Genomic DNA, 27,220 nt, shown 5'->3' on the forward strand with positions numbered 1-27,220 from the left:
GTAGGATTCCTTTCTCAGGGGCTGGCTCATAGACAAGGAGGATAGGTGCCAACAGAACACACATTAAGAAAATCAAAATTAGAACAAAAGATGAACAAATTTAGAACAAAAGATGCAACAAGGGCATAGTATTTACTTTGATGAACATCAGTGGGCATGAATAAGTGGACAGACTTCAGCTGTAACATATTTAAATCTGGTATGGTGAAGAATATGTTGATTTTCAAAATACAGCCAAAGACTGGAGCACATTGCCAGTGAGAGCTGGCAGGGCCATCGGTGGTTGATAATGAGGTTAAAGAATGAGCCTATGCATTGGCCACACGGATGCAAAATTATTTTGAGTTTTCTTAGGAGTATAATAAAGACGTAGTATTGCTTTAAGCTTATGAAATTTTCAAAATAAAAGAAACTGTCTTGGAACTCCGTAAAAGGACTCAAGGAGCAACATCACTAACAATTAAAGTAAGAGAATAACCATGCTTCCATCCAGAAACAGCCTTAAAGATCACAAAAGGGGGGCGCCTGGGTGGCTCAGTGGGTTAAGCCGCTGCCTTCGGCTCAGGTCATGATCTCGGGGTCCTGGGATCGAGTCCCACATCGGGCTCTCTGCTCAGCGGGGAGCCTGCTTCCCTCTCTCTCTCTCTGCCTGCCTCTCTGTCTGCTGTGATCTCTCTCTGTCAAATAAATTAAAAAAAAAAAAAAAAGATCACAAAAGGTAGATTAAGGACTGTATTAGTCAGCATCCCACAGAGAAATAGAACCAGTAGGAGATATATATATATATGTATGTGTATGTGTGTATATTTATATGTATAGATATGTATGCCTTCAAAGCCCAAGCAGGCACCTTTGAGACTATGGTCTCAGGTTGACAAATCTGCTGACATTTCCAGAGAGTCTTGGCTCAGCCCCTTTGTCACAGTTTCATTGGCGTGGAAACCAGCAGAATTGCAGGTTGTGCCCCCTCATTGTTAAATGGGTCTCTGGCCAGACTTGCACATTATATCAGGAATAACAGACCAGAATGAAACTGCAGGAGAGTAGAGATCCAAATGCAAGGTCTAGTTGTTGACCTTTGGTAAGTCACATACTGGGTGGTCTCAGTTTTCTCACCTGTGAAATGGAAACGTGGTGGTCTTAGCACACCTGAAGCATCATCAGCTCTCGGCGTGATACGCGTACACACTGAACTGAGGGCAGTGGCCTGGATGGTGGCAGGGATGAAAATCCACACGCACCTGAAGCAAATGTGCACAGTTAACCAAAGACAAAAGTGCTTGGGAGGGCAGGATTATTGGCTTTGAATATTTCGAAAGCTATTCTGTAGAAGACATATTAAATTTTAAAACTTGGGTCAAAGGGTAGAAGTGACAAGATACTTCTCAAGGAAGATTTTTTTCCACAGAGGTATTTATAAATGGGGTGATCTGGAGGCGCCTGGGTTGTCTCACTTAGTTAAGCGTCCGACTTTTATTTTCCATTCAGATCATAATCTCAGGGTCGTGAGATCGAGCCCAGAGCCAGACTCCACACTTAGCAGGGAGTCTGCTTGAGATTCTCTCTCTCCCGCTCCTCCCCCTTTCTTTGTCTTCCCCTCCTCCCCTCAAATAAAGAAATTTTTTAAAAAATCCTCAAAAAAAAATGGTGTGATCTGATTGTGTGCTGAGGAGTTTCTTATCATTAGGAAGGAGTGATAAAGGACAAATGACCACTTCTGTTACAAGGGCATTCCAGGCTTCACATGGGAAGGGTGATTGGGAAGCATTAAGGTTGTCTTCAACCTTCAAATTCTAATTCTCTGAATCTATCTTTTTTGTTTGTTTGTTTGTTTTTGTTTTTGTTTCTTTTAATTTTATTTTTTATAAACATATATTTTTATCCCCAGGAGTACAGGTCTGTGAATCGCCAGGTTTACACACTTCACAGCACTCACCATAGCACATACCCTCCCCAATGTCCATAACCCCACCCCCCCAACCCCCCTCCCCTCATCAACCCTCAGTTTGTTTTATGAGATTAAGAGTCACTTATGGTTTGTCTCCCTCCCAATCCCATCTTGTTTCATTTCCTCTTCTCCTACCCCCCTTAACCCCCATGTTGCATCTCCTCTCCCTCATATCAGGGAGATCATATGATAGTTGTCTTTCTCTGATTGACTTATTTCGCTAAGCATGATACACTCTAGTTCCATCCACGTCGTCGCAAATGGCAAGATTTCATTTCTTTTGATGGCTGCATAGTATTCCAATGTGTATATATACCACTTCTTCTTTATCCATTCGTCTGTTGATGGACATCTAGGTTCTTTCCATAGTTTGGCTATTGTAGACATTGCTGCTATAAACATTCGGGTGCACGTGCCCCTTCGGATCACTACGTTTGTATCTTTAGGGTAAATACCCAGTAGTGCAATTGCTGGGTCATAGGGTAGTTCTATTTTCAACATTTTGAGGAACGTCCATCCTGTTTTCCAGAGTGGTTGCACCAGCTTGCATTCCCACCAACAGTGTAGGAGGGTTCCCCTTTCTCCACATCCTCGCCAGCATCTGTCATTTCCTGACTTGTTAATTTTAGCCATTCTGACTGGCGCGAGGTGATATCTCATTGTGGTTTTGATTTGTATTTCCCTGATGCCGAGTGATATGGAGCACTTGTTCATGTGTCTGTTGGCCATCTGGATGTCTTCTTTGCAGAAATGTCTGTTCATGTCTTCTGCCCATTTCTTGATTGGATTATTTGTTCTTTGGGTGTTGAGTTTGCTAAGTTCTTTATAGATTTTGGACACTAGTCCTTTATCTGATATGTCTTTTGCAAATATCTTCTCCCATTCTGTCAGTTGTCTTTCGGTTTTGCTAACTGTTTCCTTTGCTGTGCAAAAGCTTTTGACCTTGATAAAATCCCAATAGTTCATTTTTGCCCTTGCTTCCCTTGCCTTTGGTGATGTTCCTAGGAAGATGTTGCTGCGGCTGAGGTCGAAGAGGTTGCTGCCTGTGTTCTCCTCAAGGATTTTGATGGATTCCTTTCTCACATTGAGGTCCTTCATCCATTTTGAATCTATTTTTGTGTGTGGTGTAAGGAAATGATCCAAATTCATTTTTCTGCATGTGGCTGTCCAATATTCCCAACACCATTTATTGAAGAGGCTGTCTTTTTTCCATTGGACATTCTTTCCTGCTTTGTCAAAGATTAGTTGACCATAGAGTTGAGGGTCTATTTCTGGGCTCTCTATTCTGTTCCATTGATCTATGTGTCTGTTTTTGTGCCAGTACCATGCTGTCTTGATGATGACAGCTTTGTAATAGAGCTTAAAGTCTGGAATTGTGATGCCACCAACTTTGGCTTTCTTTTTTCAATATTCCTTTGGCTATTCGAGGTCTTTTCTGGTTCCATATAAATTTTAGGATTGTTTGTTCCATTTCTTTGAAAAAAATGGATGGTACTTTGATAGGAATTGCATTAAATGTGTAGATTGCTTTAGGTAGCATAGACTTTTTCACAATATTTATTCTTCCAATCCAGGAGCATGGAACATTTTTCCATTTCTTTGTGTCTTCCTCAGTTTCTTTCATGAGTACTTTATAGTTTTCTGTGTATAGATTCTTAGCCTCTTTGGTTAGGTTTATTCCTAGGTATCTTATAGTTTTGGGTGCAATTGTAAATGGGATGGACTCCTTAATTTCTCTTTCTTCTGTCTTGTTTTTGGTGTAGAGAAATGCAACTGATTTCTGTGCATTGATTTTATATCCTGACACTTGACTGAATTCCTGTACAAGTTCTAGCAGTTTTGGAGTGGAGTCTTTTGGGTTTTCCACATATAGTATCATATCATCTGCGAAGAGTGATAGTTTGACTTCTTCTTTGCCGATTTGGATGCCTTTAATTTCCTTTTGTTGTCTGATTGCTGAGGCTAGGACTTCTAGTACTATGTTGAATAGCAGTGGTGATAACGGACATCCCTGCCGTGTTCCTGACCTTAGCGGAAAAGCTTTCAGTTTTTCTCCATTGAGAATGATATTTGCGGTGGGTTTTTCATAGATGGCTTTGATAATATTGAGGTATGTGCCCTCTATCCCTACACTTTGAAGAGTTTTGATCAGGAAGGGATGCTGTACTTTGTCAAATGCTTTTTCAGCATCTGTGGAGAGTATCATATGGTTCTTGTTCTTTCTTTTATTAATGTGTTGTATCACATTGATTGATTTGCGGATGTTGAACCAACCTTGCAGCCCTGGAATAAATCCCACTTGGTCGTGGTGAATAATCCTTTTAATGTACTGTTGAATCCTATTGGCTAGTATTTTGGTGAGAATTTTTGCATCTGTGTTCATCAAGGATATTGGTCTGTAGTTCTCTTTTTTGATGGGATCCTTGTCTGGTTTGGGGATCAAGGTGATGCTGGCCTCATAAAATGAGTTTGGAAGTTTTCCTTCCATTTCTATTTTTTGGAACAGTTTCAGGAGAATAGGAATTAGTTCTTCTTTAAATGTTTGGTAGAATTCCCCCGGGAAGCCATCTGGCCCTGGGCTTTTGTTTGTTTGGAGGTTTTTGAGGACTGTTTCAATCTCCTTACTGGTTATGGGTCTGTTCAGGCTCTCTATTTCTTCCTGGTTCAGTTGTGATAGTTTATATGTCTCTAGGAATGCATCCATTTCTTCCAGATTGTCAAATTTGTTGGCGTAGAGTTGCTCATAGTATGTTCTTATAATTGTCTGTATTTCTTTGGTGTTCGTTGTGATCTCTCCTCTTTCGTTCATGATTTTATTTATTTGGGTCCTTTCTCTTTTCTTTTTGATAAGTCTGGCTAGGGGTTTATCAATCTTATTAATTCTTTCAAAGAACCAGCTCCTAGTTTCGTTGATTTGTTCTCTTGTTTTTTTGGTTTCTATTTCATTGATTTCTGCTCTGATCTTTATGATTTCTCTTCTCCTGCTGTGTTTAGGCTTTCTTTCTTGTTCTTTCTCCAGCTCCTTTAGGTGTAGGGTTAGGTTGTGTACCTGAGACCTTTCTTGTTTCTTGAGAAAGGCTTGTACCGCTATGTATTTTCCTCTCAGGACTGCCTTTGTTGTGTCCCACAGATTTTGAACCATTGTGTTTTCATTATCATTTGTTTCCATGAATTTTTTCAATTCTTCTTTAATTTCCTGGTTGACCCATCCATTCTTTAGAAGGATGCTGTTTAGTCTCCATGTATTTGGGTTCTTTCCAAATTTCCTCTTGTGATTGAGTTCTAGCTTCAGAGCATTGTGGTCTGAAAATATGCAGGGAATGATCCCAATCTTTTGATACCAGTTGAGACCTGATTTAGGACCAAGAATGTGATCTATTCTGGAGAATGTTCCATGTGCACTGGAGAAGAATGTGTATTCTGTTGCTTTGGGATGAAATGTTCTGAATATATCTGTGAGTCCATCTGGTCCAGTGTGTCATTTAAGGCCTTTATTTCCTTGTTGATCTTTTGCTTGGATGATCTGTCCATTTCAGTGAGGGGAGTGTTAAAGTCCCCTACTATTATTGTATTATTGTCGATGTGTTTCTTTGATTTTGTTATTAATTGGTTTATATAGTTGGCTGCTCCCACATTAGGGGCATAGATATTTAAAATTGTTAGATCTTCTTGTTGGACCAATCCTTTGAGTATGATATAGTGTCCTTCCTCATCTCTTATTATAGTCTTTGGCTTAAAATGTAATTGATCTGATATAAGGATTGCCACTCCTGCTTTCTTCTGATGTCCATTAGCATGGTAAATTCTTTTCCACCCCCTCACTTTAAATCTGGAGGTGTCTTCGGGTTTAAGATAAGTTTCTTGTAGGCAACATATAGATGGGTTTTGTTTTTTTATCCATTCTGATACCCTGTGTCTTTTGATTTGGGCATTTAGCCCATTAACATTCAGGGTAAGTATTGAGAGATATGAATTTAATGCCATTGTATTGCCTGTAAGGTGACTGTTATTGTATATTGTTCTGTTTCTTTCTGATCTACTACTTTTAGGGTCCCTCTTTGCTTAGAGGACCCCTTTCAATATTTCCTGTAGAGCTGGTTTGGTATTTGCAAATTCTTTCAGTTTTTGTTTGTCCTGGAAGCTTTTAATCTCTCCTTCTATTTTCAATGATAGCCTAGCTGGATATAGTATTCTTGGCTGCATGTTTTTCTCATTTAGTACTCTGAATATATCATGCCAGCTCTTTCTGGCCTGCCAGGTCTCTGTGGATAAGTCTGCTACCAATCTAATATTTTTACCATTGTACGTTACAGACTTCTTTTCCCGGGCTGCTTTCAAGATCTTCTCTTTGTCACTAAGACTTGTAAATTTTACTATTAGATGACGGGGTGTGGACCTATTCTTATTGATTTTGAGGGGGGTTCTCTGAACCTCCTGGATTTTGATGCTTGTTCCCTTTGCCATATTGGGGAAATTCTCTCCAATAATTCTCTCCAATATACCTTCTGCTCCCCTCTCTGTTTCCTCTTCTTCTGGAATCCCAATTATTCTAATGTTGTTTCGTCTTATGGTGTCACTTATCTCTCGAATTCTCCCCTCGTGGTCCAGTAGCTGTTTGTCCCTCTTTTGCTCAGCTTCTTTATTCTCTGTCATTTGGTCTTTTATATCGCTAATTCTTTCTTCTGCCTCATTTATTCTAGCAGTCAGAGCCTCCATTTTTTATTGCATCTCATTAATAGCTTTTTTGATTTCAACTTGGTTAGATTTTAGTTCTTTTATTTCTCCAGAAAGGGCTTTTATATCTCCTGAGACGGTTTCTCTAATATCTTCCATGCCTTTTTGAGCCCGGCTAGAACCTTGAAAATCGTCATTTTGAACTCTAGATCTGACATATTACCAATGTCTGTATTGATTAGGTCCCTAGCCTTTGGTACTGCCTCTTGTTCTTTTTTTTGTGGTGAGTTTTTCCGCCTTGTCATTTTGTCCAGATAAGAGTATATGAAGGAGCAAGTAAAATACTGAAAGGGTGGCAACAACCCCAGGAAAATATGCTTTAACCAAATCAGAAGAGATCCCAAATCGTGAGGGGGGAGAAAGGGGATAAAAAGAGGTTCAGAAAGGAAAAAAAAAAAAAAAACACAATTAAAAAAAGAAAACCAATAAAGAAAAAATATAAAAAGGAAAAAATATATATATATATATTAGGTAAACTAGTTAAAAAATGTTAAAAAAGAAAAGGGTAAAAGTTAAAAAAATTTAGCAGAAGAAGAAAAAAAATTGAAAAAGAAAAAAAATTAAATTAACTGCAAGGCTAAAGAATCATGGGGAGAAAGCCATGAGTTCTGTGCTTTGCTTTCTCCTCCTCTGGAATTCCACTGCTCTCCTTGGTATTGAAACTGCAGTCCTTGGTAGGTGAACTTGGTCCTGGCTGGGCTTCTTTTTGATCTTCTGGCGGAGGGGCCTGTTGTAGTGATTCGCAAGTGTCTTTGCCCCCAGTGGAGTTGCACCGCCCTTACCCGGGGCCGGTCTGAGTAATCCTCTCGGGTTTGCTTTCGGGAGCTTTTGTCCCCTGAGCGCTTTCCGTAGAGTCCGGAGGGTGGGGATGAAGATGGCGGCCTCCCAGTCTCTGGCCCAGAGGAGCCGAGAGCCCGGGGCCCCACTCCTCAGTGCGCCCTCAGAGAACAGTGCCCAATTACTCCCGTCACCCTGGCCTCCGGCCGCGCTCCGAGCTGACCGAGCCTGCGACCGGTTCAAGGTAACCCCGAGCTGAGAGCTCACTCCTCGGCTCTGTCTCTGTAGCCGGCTTCCCCGTTCTAATACCTGTAAGCTCTGCGACACTCAGACACCCCCGATCCTTCTGTGACCCTGCCAGACCTGAGGCCACGCTGACCCTGTGTGGGCTTCACCCCGGTTAAGCCTCTGGAGCGATGTCCCTCAGCGGAACAGACTTTTAAAAGTCCCGATTTTGTGCTCCGTTGCTCCGCCACTTGCCGGGAGCCGGCCCCTCCCCCCCGCGGTCTATCTTCTCGTCGCTTTGGATTCACTTCTCCACCAGTCCTACCTTTCAGAAAGTGGTTGATTTTCTGTTTCTAGAATTGCTGTTCTTCTTCTCTTCGATCTCCCGTTGGATTTGTAGGTGTTTGCAATCTTTAGATAAGCTATCTAGCTGATCTCCTGCTACCTGAAGTAGTCTCAGCTGCTACTTCTCCGCCATCTTGACTCCTTGACCCTCTCTGGATCTATCTAATTATCTTATTAAAAAATGAGCTAACATATGAGAAAAAAGTTGAAAATACTTAGACTTATAGATGACAGATGATATCTCAAATACAACGATGACAACTTGAATAGCAAGAGAGCCTTACCAAACTCATGTTCACGTAGAGCACTGGCACGCAGGAATAAGGAAAAGTTGAATGACTAAAAGTACAATCTTTTCAGTAAGAGAAATAGAGCAAAAGCTTTTAGCCACAGGAGGGAAATGGGCCCCAATTTTCCTTGACCCTCTGCCCATCTGTATTTTAGGAGTTTGTTGGAGGGAAAAGAAAATGGAAGATTGAGATAGAATTAGGGGAAGGAAAGAACAGTCAACATTTGCTTAAAACAGGGCTGGTCTTAGAGCATCCTATAAAGAGGAAGGGATTACAAGTGTTGTCTTTGCCCCCAGATCCCAGCTCCCAGTTGTGGGACTGACGGGTATGTCCCACAGAGGATGGTTAGAAATTATCTGCATGATGGGGAAGAAAGCTGCTGATCACCTACGTCACTTAGAACGTCTTGCTCAGTGCCCATGACACGGGGATCAAGAAGGCATCCTACAGAAAGCTCAGCATGTGACAATTGTTAAACCAACATGTAATCCTTGAGTTAGGCAGCCTTGCACATGTAGGTTTTCAAGTAAATAGTGTGCCTTTTATACATGTGGTATAAGACATTACCACACAGTTTAGTGCCAGAAGCATTTTGAATTTTATCAGATTTATTCACCATTAAGTAACCCATGTGTCACCAACTTCATCCGGCAAACACTTCCCATTTACCACAGAATGGTGAGTACCCTCAGAATTACTCAACTGGGGGCATTCCTGAGGGAACTGACAGCTCATTTATATTGAGTCCAATTTTTTTCTACATGAAATTCCAAACTATCCCTCTTCGATGGTCTCCTGAAGAACTGCACTCATCTGGCTTACCTAGGAGAACGTATCTTTCTTGGCAACACAGAGTTGGTGGGGTCTTCATTAACTCCTCTAAGGTTTTAATTAGGATGATGACTAAGAGTGTGACCTAACGTCCTCTCTGACCACTTGACTATGAGGCCAATCTGTTAAGTATGAATTCTGGAGAGCTCTTTAGAGGCAATAACTTTAAATATAGAGAGAGCAGGAAAGGAAAGAACCCCGGAGACATATAAGAAACTCTGTTCTGCTCAGGAAATAATAACCACCAACTCTAGTAATCCAAGAAAAAGCCTCAGGACTGAAGCAGAGATGAGTGAAAAGAGTGGATAAATAAGGAAAAGGATTATAGCAGGCTTCATTAGTATCTTCTGGGGAGGAAATACGTGGTCAGGAAGTGGTTCAAGACTATTCAAGGAAGCCAAATCTATGAAAAGCCAGAGTGAGAAAATGGGAATATTTTTTTAAATGATGTAAATCATGAAAAGGGAATTCTAATCCATCTCCTACGTGATCACAGATCATCCTAGAGACAACTGTTCCTCTTCCCCAGAAGGGAAAGAAACGCAAGTTCTTCACCTTGAGCTTAAGACATGGCAAGTAATACAGAGATGGATGGAGAATGGGTGAAATCCCGTAGAATTTTTCTCTTTCTCAAAACTTATCTTCCCATGAGCCTGCAAGGCAATTCTATGACATCATAACTACAGATGCTCAGCACCCGATACCCCAAAAGGGGAGAGATGGGAATGGTAGAGTGTGGGAGTCAAGAGTTCGGCCCAAACGTCCCACAGTGAGAAGGGCTCTCGGCTGCCCAGAGCCACTTTGAGGAGCCAGTGGTCATCAACACCGTGTGACGTCCTAGCAGCTTCCAGATTAGAGGTCCTGGGATTATCGCGTCTGTAATTCCAGTCATTCCGAGACCACTTGCTCCCAGTTGCTGGGCGAGGCCCGTGGTGCTGCTCGGGAGCTGGCAGGATACACAGCTATGAAAAATGACGTCTCAAGGCTGTAGGTGTTAAATATCACAGGGATAGATGGTACAAAGGTCTGTGAGTTTTCAGAGCCAGAGACAACCGATGACAGCCCCTTGAGCTTCTGTCCTTCGATTTCAGGCTAAGTGGGTGCTCCAGTGACCTCTGGCTTTGGCCGTGTCCCAAAGGCTTAAGGTCGAGATACAAACCCAGTGTATATTATATAAACCAGGACTGTGTGGTCATTGCAAAACCAGTCATGCAAAATTGACAGTTGTAGGATGTAGGCAACGTTCTGGCAGCGGCAGTGATTAGCTGGAGAGCAGACCGCCCCGGGCAGCCCCATCCCATGTACTGATTCTTAAATAGATCACCTACCTCTTCTCTCTATGAATCTATTAATGTTTGGGGGCCAGAGAACCAATTTAGCAATGGAAAAGACTGATGTAACTTAGTCCCTGAGCCTCTACCTAAGTTCTGTGGCTAGGATGAGAGAAAAGAAAATACAGGCTTTGGGGAACTTTATTACTTTTTTTTGAAGATTTTATTTATTTATTTGACAGGGAGTATAGGCAGGGGGAGGGGCAGAGGCAGAGGGAGAAGTAGCATCTGCACTTAGCAGGGAGCCCCATGCGGGGCTCAATCCCAGGACCCTGAGATCAGGACCTGAGCTGAAGGCAGACACTAACCCAAAGGGTGTCCCTTTGGGGGAATTTTATAATTTGATTTGGAATTTATCATCTAGTCTGGAACATTAGGTGAATAGACAAAATGGCTTCATACGTGAGGAGTGGGGTGGGGTGGGGATGTGATAGAGGGTTAGGGGCTGGAGAAGTGGAGTGGGTTAGGGACCCAGTGAGGACACAGAGAAGCAGCTCAGGTCAGACATACAAGGCTGGGTTGCCTGTGAGGACCTGGCTATCTGACAAGGGCAAAGCCTGAGAGTTTTTGTTGGAGAAGCAGAGTGATTCACCTAACAAGAATGGGAGGTTTATGCGGCAGCTAGATGGTTCAGTTGTTAAGTGTCTGCCTTCAGCTCAGGTCATGATCCCAGGGTCCTGGGATGGAGCCCCGCATCAGGCTCCCTGCTCAATGGGGAGGCTGCTTCTCCCTTTTCCCAACCCCTTACTCATGGGCTGGCTCTCTCTCTCTCTCAAATAAATAAATAAAATCTTTAGAAAGAGAAAAAAGAATAGGAGGTTTGATCTTGAAGAGTGATTAGAAAAAAAAGAAGGCCAGTAAAGCAGTTAAGAACATGGGTTTGGGGGCCTCTGGGTGGCTCAGCAGGTTAAGCCTCTGCCTTCGGCTCAGGTCATGATCTCAGGGTCCTGGGATTTAGCCCGGCATCGGGCTCTCTGCTCAGCAGGAAGCCTGCTTCCCACGCTCTCTCTCTCTGCCTCTCTGCCTACTTGTGATCTCTGTCTGTCAAATAAATAAATAAAATCTTTAAAAACAAAACAAAACAAAACAAAACATGGGTTTGGAGTCAGATTTGAATCCCACATTTATTTCCCTGTAGCTGTGTGACCTTGATCACGTTATCTGACTTTGAGCCTCAATTCTCACAGGAGAGGGGGCTGTATACCTCATCAGGTTGTGAGGATTAAGAGAGATTACCCAGGGGCCCCTGGGGGGCTCAGTCTGGTGGGCGTCTGTCTGCCTTCAGCTCAAGTCGTGATCCCAAGGTCCTGGGATGGAGCCCCACATCGGCTCCCCGGGGAGCCTCCTTCTTCCTCTCCCTCTGCCTGCCACTCCCCCTGCTTGTGCTCTCTCTCTCTCTGTCAAATAAGTAAATAGAATCTTAAAAAAAAAAAAAAAAAGAGGGAGAGATAACCCATGTTCAGTACCTAACACAGAGCCTACACGGGCAAGCGGGCAACAAATATTAGCTCATACGTGTTTTAGTCTTCGTAAGAGTAGACGCTGTGTCTGTCATTGTTTCCCAATACAGCACACAGTAAAATGTCAACACACTGTTCTGGAATGTGTTCTGGAATAAATGAATACATGAATATATATTTATATATAAATAATATAAATATTTAAGTATTTACATATAAATAATATAAACACTATGTTTAAATACATATGAATAAGATACTTACATTAGAATATGTATATATAAGTAATATAAATTTATATATAAATAATATAAATGAATGAACAAAAAGTACAAAAAAGCAAAGCAACCCAAGTGAGCATACTCATAATGTCATCAACAAGAGTACCAAGTTTCTTTAAACCAGTTGCCACATTTATTTAGATAGAATTTCCTCCGTATGAGTATTTCCTCCTTCAGTCATGGGAAAAGCAAACAAACAAAACACAAAGAACCCGATATCTCATTGATGGCATTACAATTAAAAAGAGGATTATCCAAAGGAATTATATATGGTAACATTATCATGTTCAAATAAATCCAAATATTTATTTGTAAAAGTTCAATGAGTGTTCAGCTTTCTCTACAGAAAAACAGCAAATAGCCCTGTCCATTATATAAAATCCTAGCTAATCTGTTCAGGGATATAATAGGCAGCTACGGTACAATTTCAAGACCCAGTATTTTTTTTTAACCAATAAATGATGCTCTATATAATTAGGATTAGTTGCATAACCAAAAAAAAAAAAAATCAGTATGATATTGAATTCAGCAGGTTAGTTACTGTAACATAAGTTAATTGGAATTTAAATCTGACTCTGGGCCTGCCCCTGGCATATTTTTGGTGGCATCTGACTGAAACAGATCAGTGGATTTGACTAGTAGGCCACGAGGACCAGTGTTAATACTATGACCTTCACACTCCCTGGGGGATGTGTGATATCTCATATTTAGTTTGAGGGATTAGGGCAGGTAATCTTGAAGTCCATTCTGGAATTCTGTCTACCACAGCCCTCAATGTTATATATTACCACATTCATTCATCTCTCCCCACGTGGCTAGACCAGTATCTTCTACAGAGAACCTGTTTGAAGGGTAAGCTCTCCTTTGCCATATTCTTGTTGTTCATGTTTGCCGTGTGCAGACAATTGCTAACCTCAGATCTCTGCTTCATCTGGCTTACAGAGACATAGTTAAAGTCTATTTCAGTCAAGTGAATCTTTAAAATATGCCACAGACCTAGCGTTAAGAGAATTGAAACCATGATGAACTCTCGAATTCTTGCTGTTTTACCTGATCTTATTGTTAATTACAGAATTCTGCGGGAGTCTTCGAACTTGGGATGATGTCAGCTGACTTCCCATCTAAGGCTGTTCCGTGGGCCCAAAATCTTTCAGTACGTACAAATTGGAATTGGAATTGGAAAAACTTTTGGCCAATTTGTTGCAGGTTTTCCAGGGAAGTATTTTTCACTGACACTGGGGAAACCTAAATAAGCTTCTCCCTCAGGATCATCGTAAGAATCTGGAAATATCAATCATCCCGAAACACAGTCCAAGATTTCATGTTTTCTGGTTTTTACAAACTGTCAGTTTTGATTTTTATTGAGCAATAAGAAGTTTAGTTGTTTATTGGAACAAACAAGGCTAGTGACCATTCTTTCCAAGTGCTGGATCTTTCCATTCACTTTAACTAAACGAAGTATTTCTGGTATGCCCAGAAGAGACAAGAATGTAGAACCGAGGAGCTTGCATTAGAAAGGATTTGTGATGCCTCCTGCAGGTCATTTCCCCCCGTGATCAGCCCATTTGCATTCCGTGTTCTGTTTAAATCTTTGCAAATACAAATTGGATACAAATTCCAATTCCTTCGTGGTAAAACTGGAATTTATTTTTAAAAATTGAGGAAACTAGGAAATTCCGTGACTACCTCCTTGTTTTAAAGCAAACAAACTGTAGCATCACGTCTATGAGCAAGGAACTTACAGAGAGTGAGCCTGGATATTTCCACCCTGATGAGGTAAGGGTGCAGGCTGCAGGGGTGTGGGGGGAGGGGGGGAGCCCTGTGGTGGTGTGGCCTGTCAGTAGTCCATAGGGATAAAGGATCAGTTGCTGGCAGTCAGGATGGGGGTGTGAGCCTCATGGAGGCTGTAAGCTTACACCTTTTACTCATTGACTGAAGGTCTCTTCTCATTCCCTTCTCTCAAGAGAACCATGTTTTATTATTTTATCTTACTTTATTTTTTAAAAACAAGAACAACTTATTTTTGATATCCTTTCATTAAAAACAAACAAACAGAAAAACACATACAGGGGCGCATGGATGGCTCAGATGGTTAAGCATCTGCCTTCGGCTCAGGTCATGGTCCCAGGATTCTGGGATGGACCCCCACACTGGGCTCTGCTCAGTGGGGAGTCTGCTTCTCCCTCTCCCTTTGCCCCTCCCCCTGCTTGTGCTCTCTCGCTCTGTCAAATAAAACCTTAAAACAATAAAATAAAACAAAACAAAATAAATAAAACAAAACACTTACATTCAGATCTGTGTGCATACAGATTGTGAGAGCCATGTCTTAGAGGCTGCACTGAGACTCCCTTGATCTCAGCTGGTAAACAACCCTGGAAGAAAGGATTTTTTTTCTCTCTCTTCACCAATCCAGAGGCTCCTCTCCTCCCAGCATGTAGTGGAGCCTATAAGGAATGCCTCTAAATAGATAAGTATTTTTTCCACCATTTTTTCTGTACATGCCATGGAAATTCTTTCTTTAGCCTGATCACAAATTTTCACATCCAATAAATCCAATTGATGAGGTGGTGGTTTTAGAAATCAGTCCTGACCATCCAGCATAATTCTCTGGGATTTCTTTCTCATTTTATTTTGTGACTTTGTGATGTGATTACATGTGTAATCCTCCTCTACTCTGTCTCAAAGGGACCAGTGTTTTCGGCAAAATGTTCTTAAATCTTAAATCTGTTCAGTTTCCAGTGATCGATCAATGAATTTTTTCTCCGTACTCCCTTAGTATTCTAAACTGGACCTCTTGATGGGCCTCAGATGAGAATGGAAAGGTTCCCTCTACTGTGTTGGAGTGTGTGTTGCTGCTTTGGGTAAAAATCTTCCTGGGCAAATGGCTTGAAGTGTAAGACAAATCTTATTGTAAGAAACTCCCTGGGTGGGTGGAACGTGGGTGGCTCAGTTTGTTAAGAGTCTGCTTCTGGGGGCGCCTGGGTGGCTCAGTAGGTTAAAGCCTCTGCCTTCGGCTCAGGTCATGATCCCAGGGTCCTGGGATCGAGCCCCACATCGAGCTCTCTGCTCAGCAGGGAGCCTGCTTCCTCCTCTCTCTGCCTGCTTCTCTGCCTACTTGTGATCTCTCTCTCTCTCTGTCAAATAAATAAATAAAATCTTTAAAAAAAAAAAAAAAAAGAGTCTGCTTCTGGGGCACCTGGGTGGCTCAGCCGTTAAGTGTCTGCCTTCTGCTCAGATCATGATCCCAGGGTCCTGGGATCGAGCTCCTCAGGCTCCTTGCTCAGCAGGAAAAGCCTGCTGCTTCCTCTCCCGCTTCCCCTGCTAATGTTCCCTTCCTCGCTGTCTCTCTCTCTGTCAAATACATAAGTAAAATCTTTTTTTTAAAAGATCTTATTTATTTATTTGAGAGAGAGAGAGAGCAAAAGTCGGCAGAACAGCAAGCAGAGGGAGAGGGAGAAGCAGGCTCTCTGCCAAGCAGGGAGCCCGATGAGGGGCTCGATCCCAGGACCCCAGGATCAGGACCTGAGCTGAAGGCAGCCGCTTAACCGACTGAGCCACCCACGCACCCCCAATAAATAATCCTTAAAAAAAAAAAAAGAATCTGCTTCTCTCTCTCCCACTACCCCTCCCCCTGCTCCTGCTCTCTCTCACACATTCTCTCTCAAATAAATAAGTAAAAGATCTTGGAAGGAAGGAAAGAAGGAAGGAAGGAAAGAAGGAAGAAAACACCCCAGCTCATCCCAGTTGCTTTGTCGTGTGGACTAACACACTGAGAAGTGAACTATCAGATAACTCAAGGGATGTTTTAGCTGGAAGGGGTCACGAATCCTATTTAGTTCAACCTTCTCATACTGCAGACCAGGAAACAGGTTCAGCAGCTTAACGAAGGAGCCCAATGTCAAATGTCATGGAGAGTTTGAAGATCTGCTCCCAAACTGTCCAGTTTGAAGGTGTAGTTCAAACTCATCACAGTACCCCCCCCAAAAGGATATAATCATGGCTACGATGAGCTCAGTTTTGATGTTAATTTTAACCACATGTCCCACAGTTAGGTTTTGCACTTAACTGGCGCTTGCCCACATTCCTGCAGAAGCATATAAACTGTCAGGAAATTAAATTTTGCTTCACACTTTGTCTGATAGAAATGGAATTTTTGAGTAAGGTGGTATTTGAAGTTCCTCATTTATAGTTAGAATTTTGCCATTCCCCGTTCATTTTTATGAAGTGTTAAGCTGGTCGTGATTCTGTACCCTAAGAATGATACCCAGAGTATGGATGGCCCCCTCAAGCTGCCCGTTATGTGTGTGGTGGGGGAGGTGATAGCCTGACTGCAGACTAGGTGTAGATAGGTTCAGCACAATATACCTGTCAGGCCATTCACACATATTTGGGCTTTCCCATTGCAGTAACAGTATATTTATGATGACCACAAGAATCAAGAAGCTCTAGAGTTTGGATTCTTTTCTTACAGTCTGAATTACTACCAACCTAGACCTTAAAAAGTGGCCAGTGATATTTATCATTGTGAATTTGACTTACCAAACCAAAGCCCAGGGTACCCTTCTGGGAAGTTTGGAGACATTTTTGACTTTCACAACTGGGGATAGCGGTGTGTGCTACCGTCATTTAGTGGGTAAAGAGCTGGAATGCTGCTGAACATCTTACAAGGCACAGAGCAGTTCTCCACAATGAAGAATTCTGTGTCTCAAAATGCCAATACTGCCAAGATTGGGAAAACTTGCTCTAAAAAAGAGGAATAATTCCAGTCCACACACCAAATATTCATGCACTGTGGTTATTAATATTCTTAGAATTCTTTGAGTAACCTGCTAAATGAACATTGAGAATTATAACTCAAAATACCATTCTTCAATGGGAACCAGAATATGACAAAGTGAAAAATGTATATTTCATAGATTTAACTGAAAGCTAGAAAAGACAACTAAATATGAATGCAGTGATATGTCATACATTCAATAATTTTATCATAGACACACATTGGAAACTCACATACAAATCCACAAAACCCCATTACATCAAGATGCGGAGTCATTTATATTTTTCAAGCTATAGCGTAAGGACCTTTTATCATAAAGAGTTGCTATGCTTTGACAGTCCGCATACTGGGCCCTGACTTATCTAAGTCGATATTGTATCTTTGTCAGTGAGATTTTTATGAGTTAGTCTTTGCTGTATAACAGACCATCCCCAAACTCAATGGCCTTCATTAATAGACATTTACTTTTGTGCACTTAGGTCTATAGGTTGGCTGATCTAGGTTGGGCTCAGCTGAGTAATTTTGGCTTGCTGGGCTTCACTCTTCATTGTGGGTTGGACTTGAACTTGCTCCATGTGTGTTCTTTTACCTAGGCTAAAGGAGCAATACAAGCCTTGGGTGGATCCTCTCATGGTGATGGCAGATATGTCAATTAGGAAGCAGAAATGTGATGTATCTCAAGACTTGAACTAAAAACAGGCACACTGTACCCTAACCCTAACCCTAACCAAAGCAAATCATAAGACCTACCCTGGCGTCATTGGTGTAGAGGAATGTTCTCTGCTACTAGTAGGAGCAGCTGCACAGTCACATGAGTATGGGAATAAGAGAAGAGTTGAGAGCCCTTACACTATCTGCAACATGCGTATGGTAGATCCTCATGACATCATCTCAAATTTTCATGGGTCATTTAATTTTTTATTTTTATTTTTTTTAATTTTTTATTATTGTTATTTTAAAAGATTTTATTTATTTTACAGTGAGAGAGAAAGAGCAAAAGCACAGGGAGCTACAGAGGGAGAGAGAGGAGCAGGCTCCCTGCCCATCAGGGACCCTAAAACGGGGCTCAATCCCAGGACGCTGGGACCATGAGCTGAGCCAAAGGCAGATGCTTAACAGACTGAGCACCTTAACAATACCTTCATGGGTCATTTTAAAGCAGCTTTAATATCTTACACACACCCATGTGGCTAGATCATCCAGAAACATAATTTTTTTAAAGTTTAATTTTTTTCCATTATAAAAATTTAAAAAAATTATTTTGGAATGAAAAAAATCATTGACAATATTATAATACACAGATTGAGTATTAATGTTTTGGTATAATTACTTTTAACGTTAAATTGCTTTGGGATTAGAGAAGTTATTTTTGCTCATGTTAAGAATTTGGAGGACAGGGGCGCCTGGGTGGCTCAGTGGGTTAAGCCTCTGCCTTCGACTCAGGTCATGATCTCAGGGTCCTGGGATCGAGCCCCGCATCGGGCTCTCTGCTCAGCAGGGAGCCTGCTTCCTCCTCTCTCTCTCTGCCTGCCTCTCTGCCTACTTGTGATCTCTGTGATCTCTGTCTGTCAAATAAATAAATAAAATCTTAAAAAAAAAAAGAATTTGGAGGACAGTAAGAAGCATAAAATTTGAAATCCCACTACACGACAGTTGTCACCCTTAATGTTTTTCTATGCACAGATTTTGTTTTGTTTAATCACTATCAAACTATATATGAATTTCTCATCCTAATTTTTCTCACCAAAATATATATTAAGCATTTCCTATGTCATTAAATATGCTTTGCAAACAAAACTTGGTAGCAAATACGCCAGCATGTAGATATTTCTCCACCCAATCACTTTCTTAAACTATCCTTATCTTCATCTGTCAGTGTTCTTAAGTCATGTTTCTACACAATTTATTTTTATTTTTATTTTTTTTAGATTTTATTTTCTAGGTAATCTCCACACTTGGGGCTCAAACTTAAAACCCCAAGATCAAGAGTTGCATGCTCTCCTGACTGAGCCAGCCAGGTGCCCCTCCACACAATATATAAGGCACATCTTTGAAAAACAACTAAAGACAAAGGTAGTATATCCCAGAGATTGATCAAATTCTGTTTTATACAACTTTATAATTTTTTTTTTTTTAGTAGACATTGTGATTAAAACAATTCAACTATTTCCAGTGAGGCTAACCAGGACAGGAGCCAAAATTCACCAGTGCCAGCAAAAGTCACAAATTTTCTTTAAAAGTTCATATCTGGTTTATTTATTATCTTGGAACTAAGAGTAACATATGCTTTCCTGGTGACACCTTCTAGTGATTTTCTTCTAGACAAACATATTAAATCTTTAAATTACAGAATTTTGACAGTTCACAATATCGATGGCCTTTCATCGTAAGGACTTTTGGGGCCATGTGTGGCATTCTAAGGAGCTGTGTGTAGCCTTCTGGTTGACCACTGAGGGGATGGCAATACTGACGTATCGATGAGGCTTGAAGTGTTAGCAGATCTGAATGGTTGAAGAATTAAGTTCGGAGTGTTGAACCTAACTATCCCATTCCATACTACAAATTGATATCCAACAGAGTTTAAAGAAATGTACAAACCGGGACTATTGGATTTCTAACACTACTGTCACAAAGTACCACAAACTTCATGGCTTAAAATGACAGAAATTTATTATCTTAGAGTTTGGGGGGGACTAACGTTCAAAATCAAGGTGTTGGCAGGGCCATGTTCCCTCTGAAACTAGTAGAGGAGAATTCTTCTCACCTCCTCTAGCTTCTGGTGTTTTCCAACAATCCTTGGTTTCTTTGGCTTATAGCTGCCTTGTCACGATTTCTGCCTCTGCCACTTGTCATATAGCCATCCTTCCTTGTATGCCTTTTCTCCTCTTTTTAAGGACATCAGTCATACTGATGAAGGGCCATCCTGCCCCAGTATGACTTCCTCTTAACTAATTACATCTGCAATGATCTTATTTCCAAATCGGGTCACATACTGAGGTACTGGGGTTAAGACTTCAACGTGTCTTTTTGAAGGACGCAGTTAAATCCATAACACCAGGAAATGGAAAGCTAAAGGCCTGAGTCACTGAAATACCCCAGATGAGTATTTGTCCCTATGGCTAAACTGGAAACAGTGAGTAAATAATAAAAACATGTTTCTGCAATCGTGGAATGGCTTCAATTAATAGTATAATGAAAAGTTCCCTTTTGGTCACTTACCAACACGTTATTCTGCTTAAATCCCAAATATCCAGAGTCGCATGTGAGCAGTGAGTGCCTAACATCTCATGTGTAATGATCACAACATTAGTAAGGGAACCTCCTGTGTTAACTAGGGTTTTCTGGGAATTTCCCAGATTTCTCTGAATTTCGACATGAGTGACGTGACCCGGTATAACAGTAGTGTGCGATATAGGACGATACGGCTTGGAATGGACGAATTTCCTACCCCCTCATATAATCTGCGATTTGGCTAATTGAGTCCATTTCAGTTGCAGATGAGTCAAAGGAGAAAAAAGATATTTCTCAGAATGAGGCTTAATTAGAAAAATCTGCCCCAGTATGTTCCAACTGCCAGCCAACTGGCCGTATCTTGAATCACCAAAGAGAGCATTGCGATGTGGGTTTCCTCGTATTTTCTCTCCTTGTCATTCTGGATAAGTAATTATTAGCCACAAGGATCTTTCAGAAAGCTCTCTCAAAAACCCCAAAGCTCACTGTGCTTTATTTAACCAATTGTGCAGAATTCATAGTATATAAAACAAACTCTTAGGGGGAATGATTTCTAAAATACTCTGAGAACAAGTTCCACGAAGATCCTTATAAAGGTTAAGATGATTTTTCTTTCCATTAGAACCAATGAAAGATAACAGAATGACATTTTGTGTTGATAATGGGCCTCTCAATAGAATGTAGCACTATGTAAATGTCGTTTAAATAGCCCTGTCGTTGAGGTGGCAAGATGTTTTACAGGAGGAACACCTGAGACACAGCGATAACTAAAGGACTTTCTAACGATCCTAAGTGTTGGGTAGAATTAGGATGCTTTGTGATTTCTCGGTCACTAAGTACACACTCACAGATACACGTATATGCTATGTTTACCGAGCACATTTTATGTGTCCAGTACTACTCTGTCCTGTGCAACCTTCCATGAGTTATCTAACCTCACAGTGACCTTAAGTAGTGAGGATTGTCATCGCCCCCATTTTAACGATGAGGAAACTGAGGACTAGAAGGGTCGAGGAACTTGGCCGTGGCCCCACGCTACTAAGGCTCAGCGTGGACTTGAATCCGTGGGGTAATGCCAACGCCTGGCTGTGTCCTAAGGCTGCTTTGTTCCCATTCCTCTCAGTAGCATCTCTAAGCTGTCTCTTTCTTTAAAAGATTTTATTTATTTATTTTAGAGAGAGAGTGCACAAGAAGGGGGAGGCGCAGAGGGGGAGGGAGAGGGACATGATCTCCAGCAGATTTTCCGCTGAGTCCAGAGCCCATGCGGGGCTGTATCCCAACCCCCACGAGATCAGTGACCGGAGCTGAGGCCAAGAGTCAGATGCTCAAGTGACTGAGCCAGCCAGGCGGCTCCTTGAAGTCATTCTCTAACTATTTCAAGCCAGTGTTCATTCCAGAATCCATCGCTGATTCCAGGTGGGCCCAGTGGTGTGAGCTGTCAAGGAACAAGGATGTCACGAGAGCATGGGATCAGCCACCAGCCTGGACGTTGCCTCACCACAGCTTACCCCTGATGCTCCGGCTGCAGGTCAGGTGTGCACGGAAGCAAAGGCTTGGATGTGTGTGTGTGTGTGTGTGTGTGTGTGTGTGTGTGTGTGTGTAGCCATCCTTCCTCAGGAGGCCGAGACTCTGGCCAATTAGATGTGGGGTGGAGGTGTGGGGAGTGGCAGGACCTCCTTCACTTTCCTCCCGAGTCACGGAAGCACTTACCCTTCGTGTGAAAAGCAACCTCTGGATGTGCTCGGGAGGAGGAGGAGGAGGACGACGATGTGAGATTATAACTAACACCCCCCACCACCACCACCATGAGCCTATTCCGGAAAGACATTTGGGAAGCCTAGAGGAAGATGAGTAAGTGGCGGCAACCTTGGCCAGCTGGGCCTGTGCGCTGAAACCCACGCTTTCGGGTCTGGGTCCGAGTGCTGGGAGGTAGGTCTGCGACCGTGAGCGGCGGTAAGGACGGCCGCTTCCCGGATTTGTTTCTAAAAACATCGTTTCTCTCCAGAAACACTTGCCCCCGAAGTGAAATAAATGCAAACAAAAACCCCAAACAGCTGGGTCTCGTGATTGAATTATATGAGGTGTTAGAAACCGTCTGGAGAGCAGTCCTTGATGGGGAATGCGAGAGAGGAGGAAGAAGAGCTTACTCACTCCATCACCGCCAAGTTGTTGCACAAGCCTTTTCCCTAACATCTCAACAGGGGGCGGGGGGTGGGGGGGATGACAAAGCTGTTTCCCTTCAGGCTCCGTGGTTTGTTAGCCTTGGAGAAGGCGGGAAGGCACTATTCCCTTCTGATCGTCATAAAACATTTACATTCCTCTGGTCCCTAAAAGTGAGGCCGTGGTCTCCCAACAAGGTGGTGATGCCCGTGGGGGCGCGTACTCAGTGCGCGGCGCACAGATGCCTCCTTGCCTGCCCGGTCCTCCCGCCGTCTGCTCACCGTTGCCTCTGGCAGACCTCACCGTGATTACAGTAACCTCCCTGCGGGGACCGGCCACCTCCAACAATCACAACACCTCATTAAACCGCAACTTCCAACCTCTCCTCCTCTGCCTCCCAGCCGAACTGTGCCAGGAGGGAAAGCTTCGGATGGAATTTTAATTCTATTTCCTCTCCCTCGGCCAGACGGTTTGGGTCTGGTGGGGTGGCTAAGCAGTGAGGAGCTTCCAGAAGAACTGGCGTCTAGAGGGTCTCGGAAACCCACCGCCGTCTGTTAATTACATGAGTAATAATAACTGATGAGCCGGAAGCGTTGACCCAGATTCAGGAAGAGGGGAATGGCACTCCAGTCCTGGGTCTCATCCTTAAGTGGCTGCAGACAGAGCCTTGCTGTCCAGATGCCTCTACTTCTGCCCTCTGTCCACCAGGGAGCCCGTCTGGCCCCTGCTGGGGTGGGCGTCTGCTTTTCGTCTAGCTTACCACCTGCTTTATCTCTGGGGTTCTGTTAAGTCCTTTGTCATAGGGCCCCCTACACACTCAGTCATTCCTCTGCTACTTGTGTTTTTTCCTCAGGAAAGTCAGCTATAGCTGGAAACCCCCAGAAGCTAGGATGATAGAAAAGAACCAGAAAAATCAAATAACAAGGGGCTGAGCAAGGCAGCCAACCTATCTTCTAGCCTCCGGCCCAGCTGAAGGCTAAATGGATGTGGTCCCAGTGAGACAGGCGAGTCTGGACGCTGGATACCAGCTCTCCATGTTCATACTCAGAGCACCTGGTCTTCTTCACTACTAGGATGATGATGACGATGATGGTGATGGTGATGATGGTGATGATGATAAAACTTTGCAAATGGTGTGTAACTGACATATGAAATGAACATGATCGGATCGCTTCTTCAACCATAGTGGAATCATTTAACAGATAGGAGACGTGCATGTTATATATGAAGAATGCAGTGATGTCCTAAATAAAACGTTTTTTAAAAAATTATTTATTTGTCAGAGAGAGAGAGCAGAAGCAGGGGGAGCAGCAGGCAGAGTGAGAAGCAGGCTCCCCGCTGAGCAAGGAGCCCGATGTGGGACTTGATCCCAAGACCCTGGGATCATGACCTGAAGGCGGACACTTAACCAACAGAACCACCTAGGTGTCCCAAGCCTTTTTTCTTCTGATTCAGCAAGCATTTATTAAGAGCATATTATGCATAAGGCCTAAATAAAATATTCAAAAATGTGTAAGTTTCCTTGTCTTAAATCTTCAACTTGGGCTCCAGGATCTAGATAAATCCCAATGGCTCTGAATGTTTTCTCATAAATGAGGGAGCAACATGTCTTTCATCTGCACGTACACGCTTCACCCCCACACATGCCTGAAGTTTTTCTGATTGTGATAAAATTTGCAGTCATTCACTGCCATCTGCTCACCAAAGTCCCTCTTTATGACTTTGCAGGGTGGCTGCCTGGAGTTAGGCCCATAGCTTGTGGCCACGGAGCTCAGCAGAGCTGTCTAGCTCACACAGGGACTGCGCTTAGAACCTCGATACCATAAAGCACCCAATTTGGCCAGCTAATCATGGATGACAAGCACTCACCACAGGACATTGCGGGGGATGAACTTTGGATTCGCTTCCTCTGTCCTTAAGGAAACTCCAGACCTTGTCTGCAGGCAAAGCCCAAGCTGTCTGGTCTGGTGACTCAGGCCACTAGGGGTTTCCGAGGGCTCTATGGAGATGGGACCCAAGGGAAACAATGGTGACAGACCAGATGAGGTTTCTGTGGGGACAGCGGCCTGGACAGTGACTTCTTATGCAAAATTGCCTTTCTGTCTAGAGCCAGAGCCAGAGAGGGTTGTGGCTAAATGCATGTTCCCAGACCAGACAGCCTGTGTCTGATTTCAGGCCCCACTGCTGACTAGCCCGGTGGTCCTCAATGAGTGATTGACCTTTCCTGGCCTCAGTTTTCCTTATCTATAAAATGGGTATCAGGTTTACATGGCAGGCTTGCTGTAAGGACTGGATGAAATCACATCAGTAATCACGTAGAACGGAGCTTAGGATATAGTGGACAGTTGATAAAGGATGGGCAGAATTGTTGAGACACAATAGGACACAAGATCAACCCTGATAGGGATAACAGGAGGCCTGTGTTCTCCCCGAGACCACATTAATTTCACAGAGCACCAAAGAATGTGCCTGTAATCCCTGGTCTGGCACCAGCACCCGAGCCTGGCAATAGTGGTATCACAAACAGGATTACGGCCCTCTCAGGGACACCACAGAGCCACGGGGAAAAGGCCCTTCTCGTGGGAAAATATAAGGTGATAATGCTTCAGCAAAAGGGCTTTGAATGTATTGTGATCCATTTGATCTCAGGAGGAAGAAAATCTCTTCCTTAACACCAAGTTTTCTGTACCGAAGTCCCCCCACAGGAATGACAGCATTTTGAAGGCGTATGCTAAATTTTCCTGTTTCCTTCAATCCCTCAAACTACTGCTCTACGTTTTCTTAACCTTGACCTTATATTTCAGGGACTTCGGGCCAGAAGAAAAATAGAGCCAGCCTCAAAATAGTCACTGTTGGCTACAAGTTTCATAATTTTGTAAGGCATCCTATCAATGAGCTGGAGCAGCTTGCACACTTTTCAAAAATATCTTGATTTCCAGAGATGAGACTTGATGCGTCCCGAAGGGTAGAGTTTCCTATGGTGACCACACGACTCAACCTGCTTTCATTCATTAATTGCTCACAGTGTGGGGAAGGGGTTTGGTCTTAAGAGAAAGAAAATACTTTTTGTTAAAAGGGGCTCGCCTGGGTGGCTCAGTGGGTTAAGGCCTCTGCCTTCGGCTCAGGTCATGGTCTCGGGGTCCTTGGATCAACCCATGCATCGGGCTCTCTGCTCAACAGGAAACCTGCTTCCCTCTTGCTCTCTGCCTGCCTCTCTGCCTACTTATGATCTCTGTCTGTCAAATAAATAAATAAACTCTTTAAAGAAGGGGGGGTTGTTAAGTATAGGTACTTTAAACCATGTGCCTTCTGACCCCTTTATTTGAGACGGTTAAACGTCAATAGTGGTTTTGCAAGGAGGGAGAAGTAGAAACCCAGAGCCACGGGGCTGTCACAAGTGGTAAAGGGGCTCCTTATAGAGCCACAGGTGTTTTGTGCTGTGGGCTCCCATTTGAGAATCTCCAGTTACAATGGTCTTCATCCAAATGCTGGGCTTTAGTGGTGGTACTGGAGGAGAGAAAGCAATGTAGCATGCCTGCTTTCTTTCTTTCTTCCGTCCTTCCTTCCTTCCTCTCTCTCTTTCTTTCTTTGTCAGAGAGAGAGAGCACAAGCAGGGGGAACAGCCGGCCAAGGGAGAAGCAGGCTCCCAGTTGAGCAAAGAGCCTGATGCAGGACTCGATCCCAGGACCCTGGGATCACAACCAAAGCCATAGGTTGATGCTCAACAGACTGAGCCACCAAGACATCCCAGTATGCCTGGGTTCTTGCGGCCGTGCCACCAAGCCACGTGGGTGTCCACCTGACGCCTGTACTTCACAATCCATTCACCTGTGAGAGAGGAGCCTTAGCTCTGAGGTCAGCTGAAAGGAAACCGGTGATGGGTGGCCCCTGATGCCTCCAACCTTCCTTTGCTGGATGCTCCCCACGAAGGGCTGCTACTATTTCTTCATTCACGCATTCACTCCATCTCTTTGCCTGCAAACAGTTAACCAACAAGCCCTACGCTAGTCTTCAAAGAAAAAGGCATAAGCTCTCTGGTTCCTCCCTTCCCTCACCTACCTAAACCTGCTCCCAAATCCCGCAGAAGGAATGAATCCTGCCTGGCACCTTGATGTTAGGACATCACGAGACCGATTTTGGACTCTTGGCTTCTAGAACCACGAGATAATAAATGTTTCGAGCCACTGAATTGCGGTAACTTACAACCGCCATAGGAAACCCACGCAGGTGTTTTCTCCTCCCTGCTCTGGTAGCCCCTTGCTTTTTGGAGGCGGACTCGTTCACAGCAAGCCACAGCTGGTTTGGGTGTGTTTAATTATCTTGCTTATCGCCCCATAAGGGCCGGAGCTCCCTGGAGACTGCCGTTCTCTTACCTTATTCACTAACATACCGTACAGCATTGCCTGCCATTCAGTAAACACTCATTTGATTTTTTTTTTTAAACAAATGAAGGTAGAGGAAGGTGTTTCTCCCCTCTTAAAGTGCCGCACCAGTCCAAGCAGCGAGGAAGCGTCGGTGTACTGGAGAAAGGACAGAGTAGCCTCCGTGGCCAGCAGCCGGTGGGCAGGAGGCGGACTGCCCCGGCACGCACGCGTGATGTGCTCAAAAGAAGCTTGAGGGTCTTAACCAGAAGAAGGGTCTTAACCAGAAGCTTAAGGGCTGTATGGGATTTGTGAAAACTTGGAGAATAAACAGAATTCCAAGATAAATATTTTCCCAGATCCTCCAGCCACTGTAGGACAGCCAAGAGATAAGGTAAGCGCTGAACTAAGATGGGAACACGGAGGCAAGAGGAGGGAGACAGAAAGAGTGAGTCTAAGAGATAGGATC

The sequence above is a fragment of the Enhydra lutris genome, unplaced genomic scaffold (assembly GCF_002288905.1).
Source record: "Enhydra lutris kenyoni isolate GAN:26980312 unplaced genomic scaffold, ASM228890v2 scaffoldscaffold36, whole genome shotgun sequence".
Lineage (NCBI taxonomy): Eukaryota > Metazoa > Chordata > Mammalia > Carnivora > Mustelidae > Enhydra > Enhydra lutris.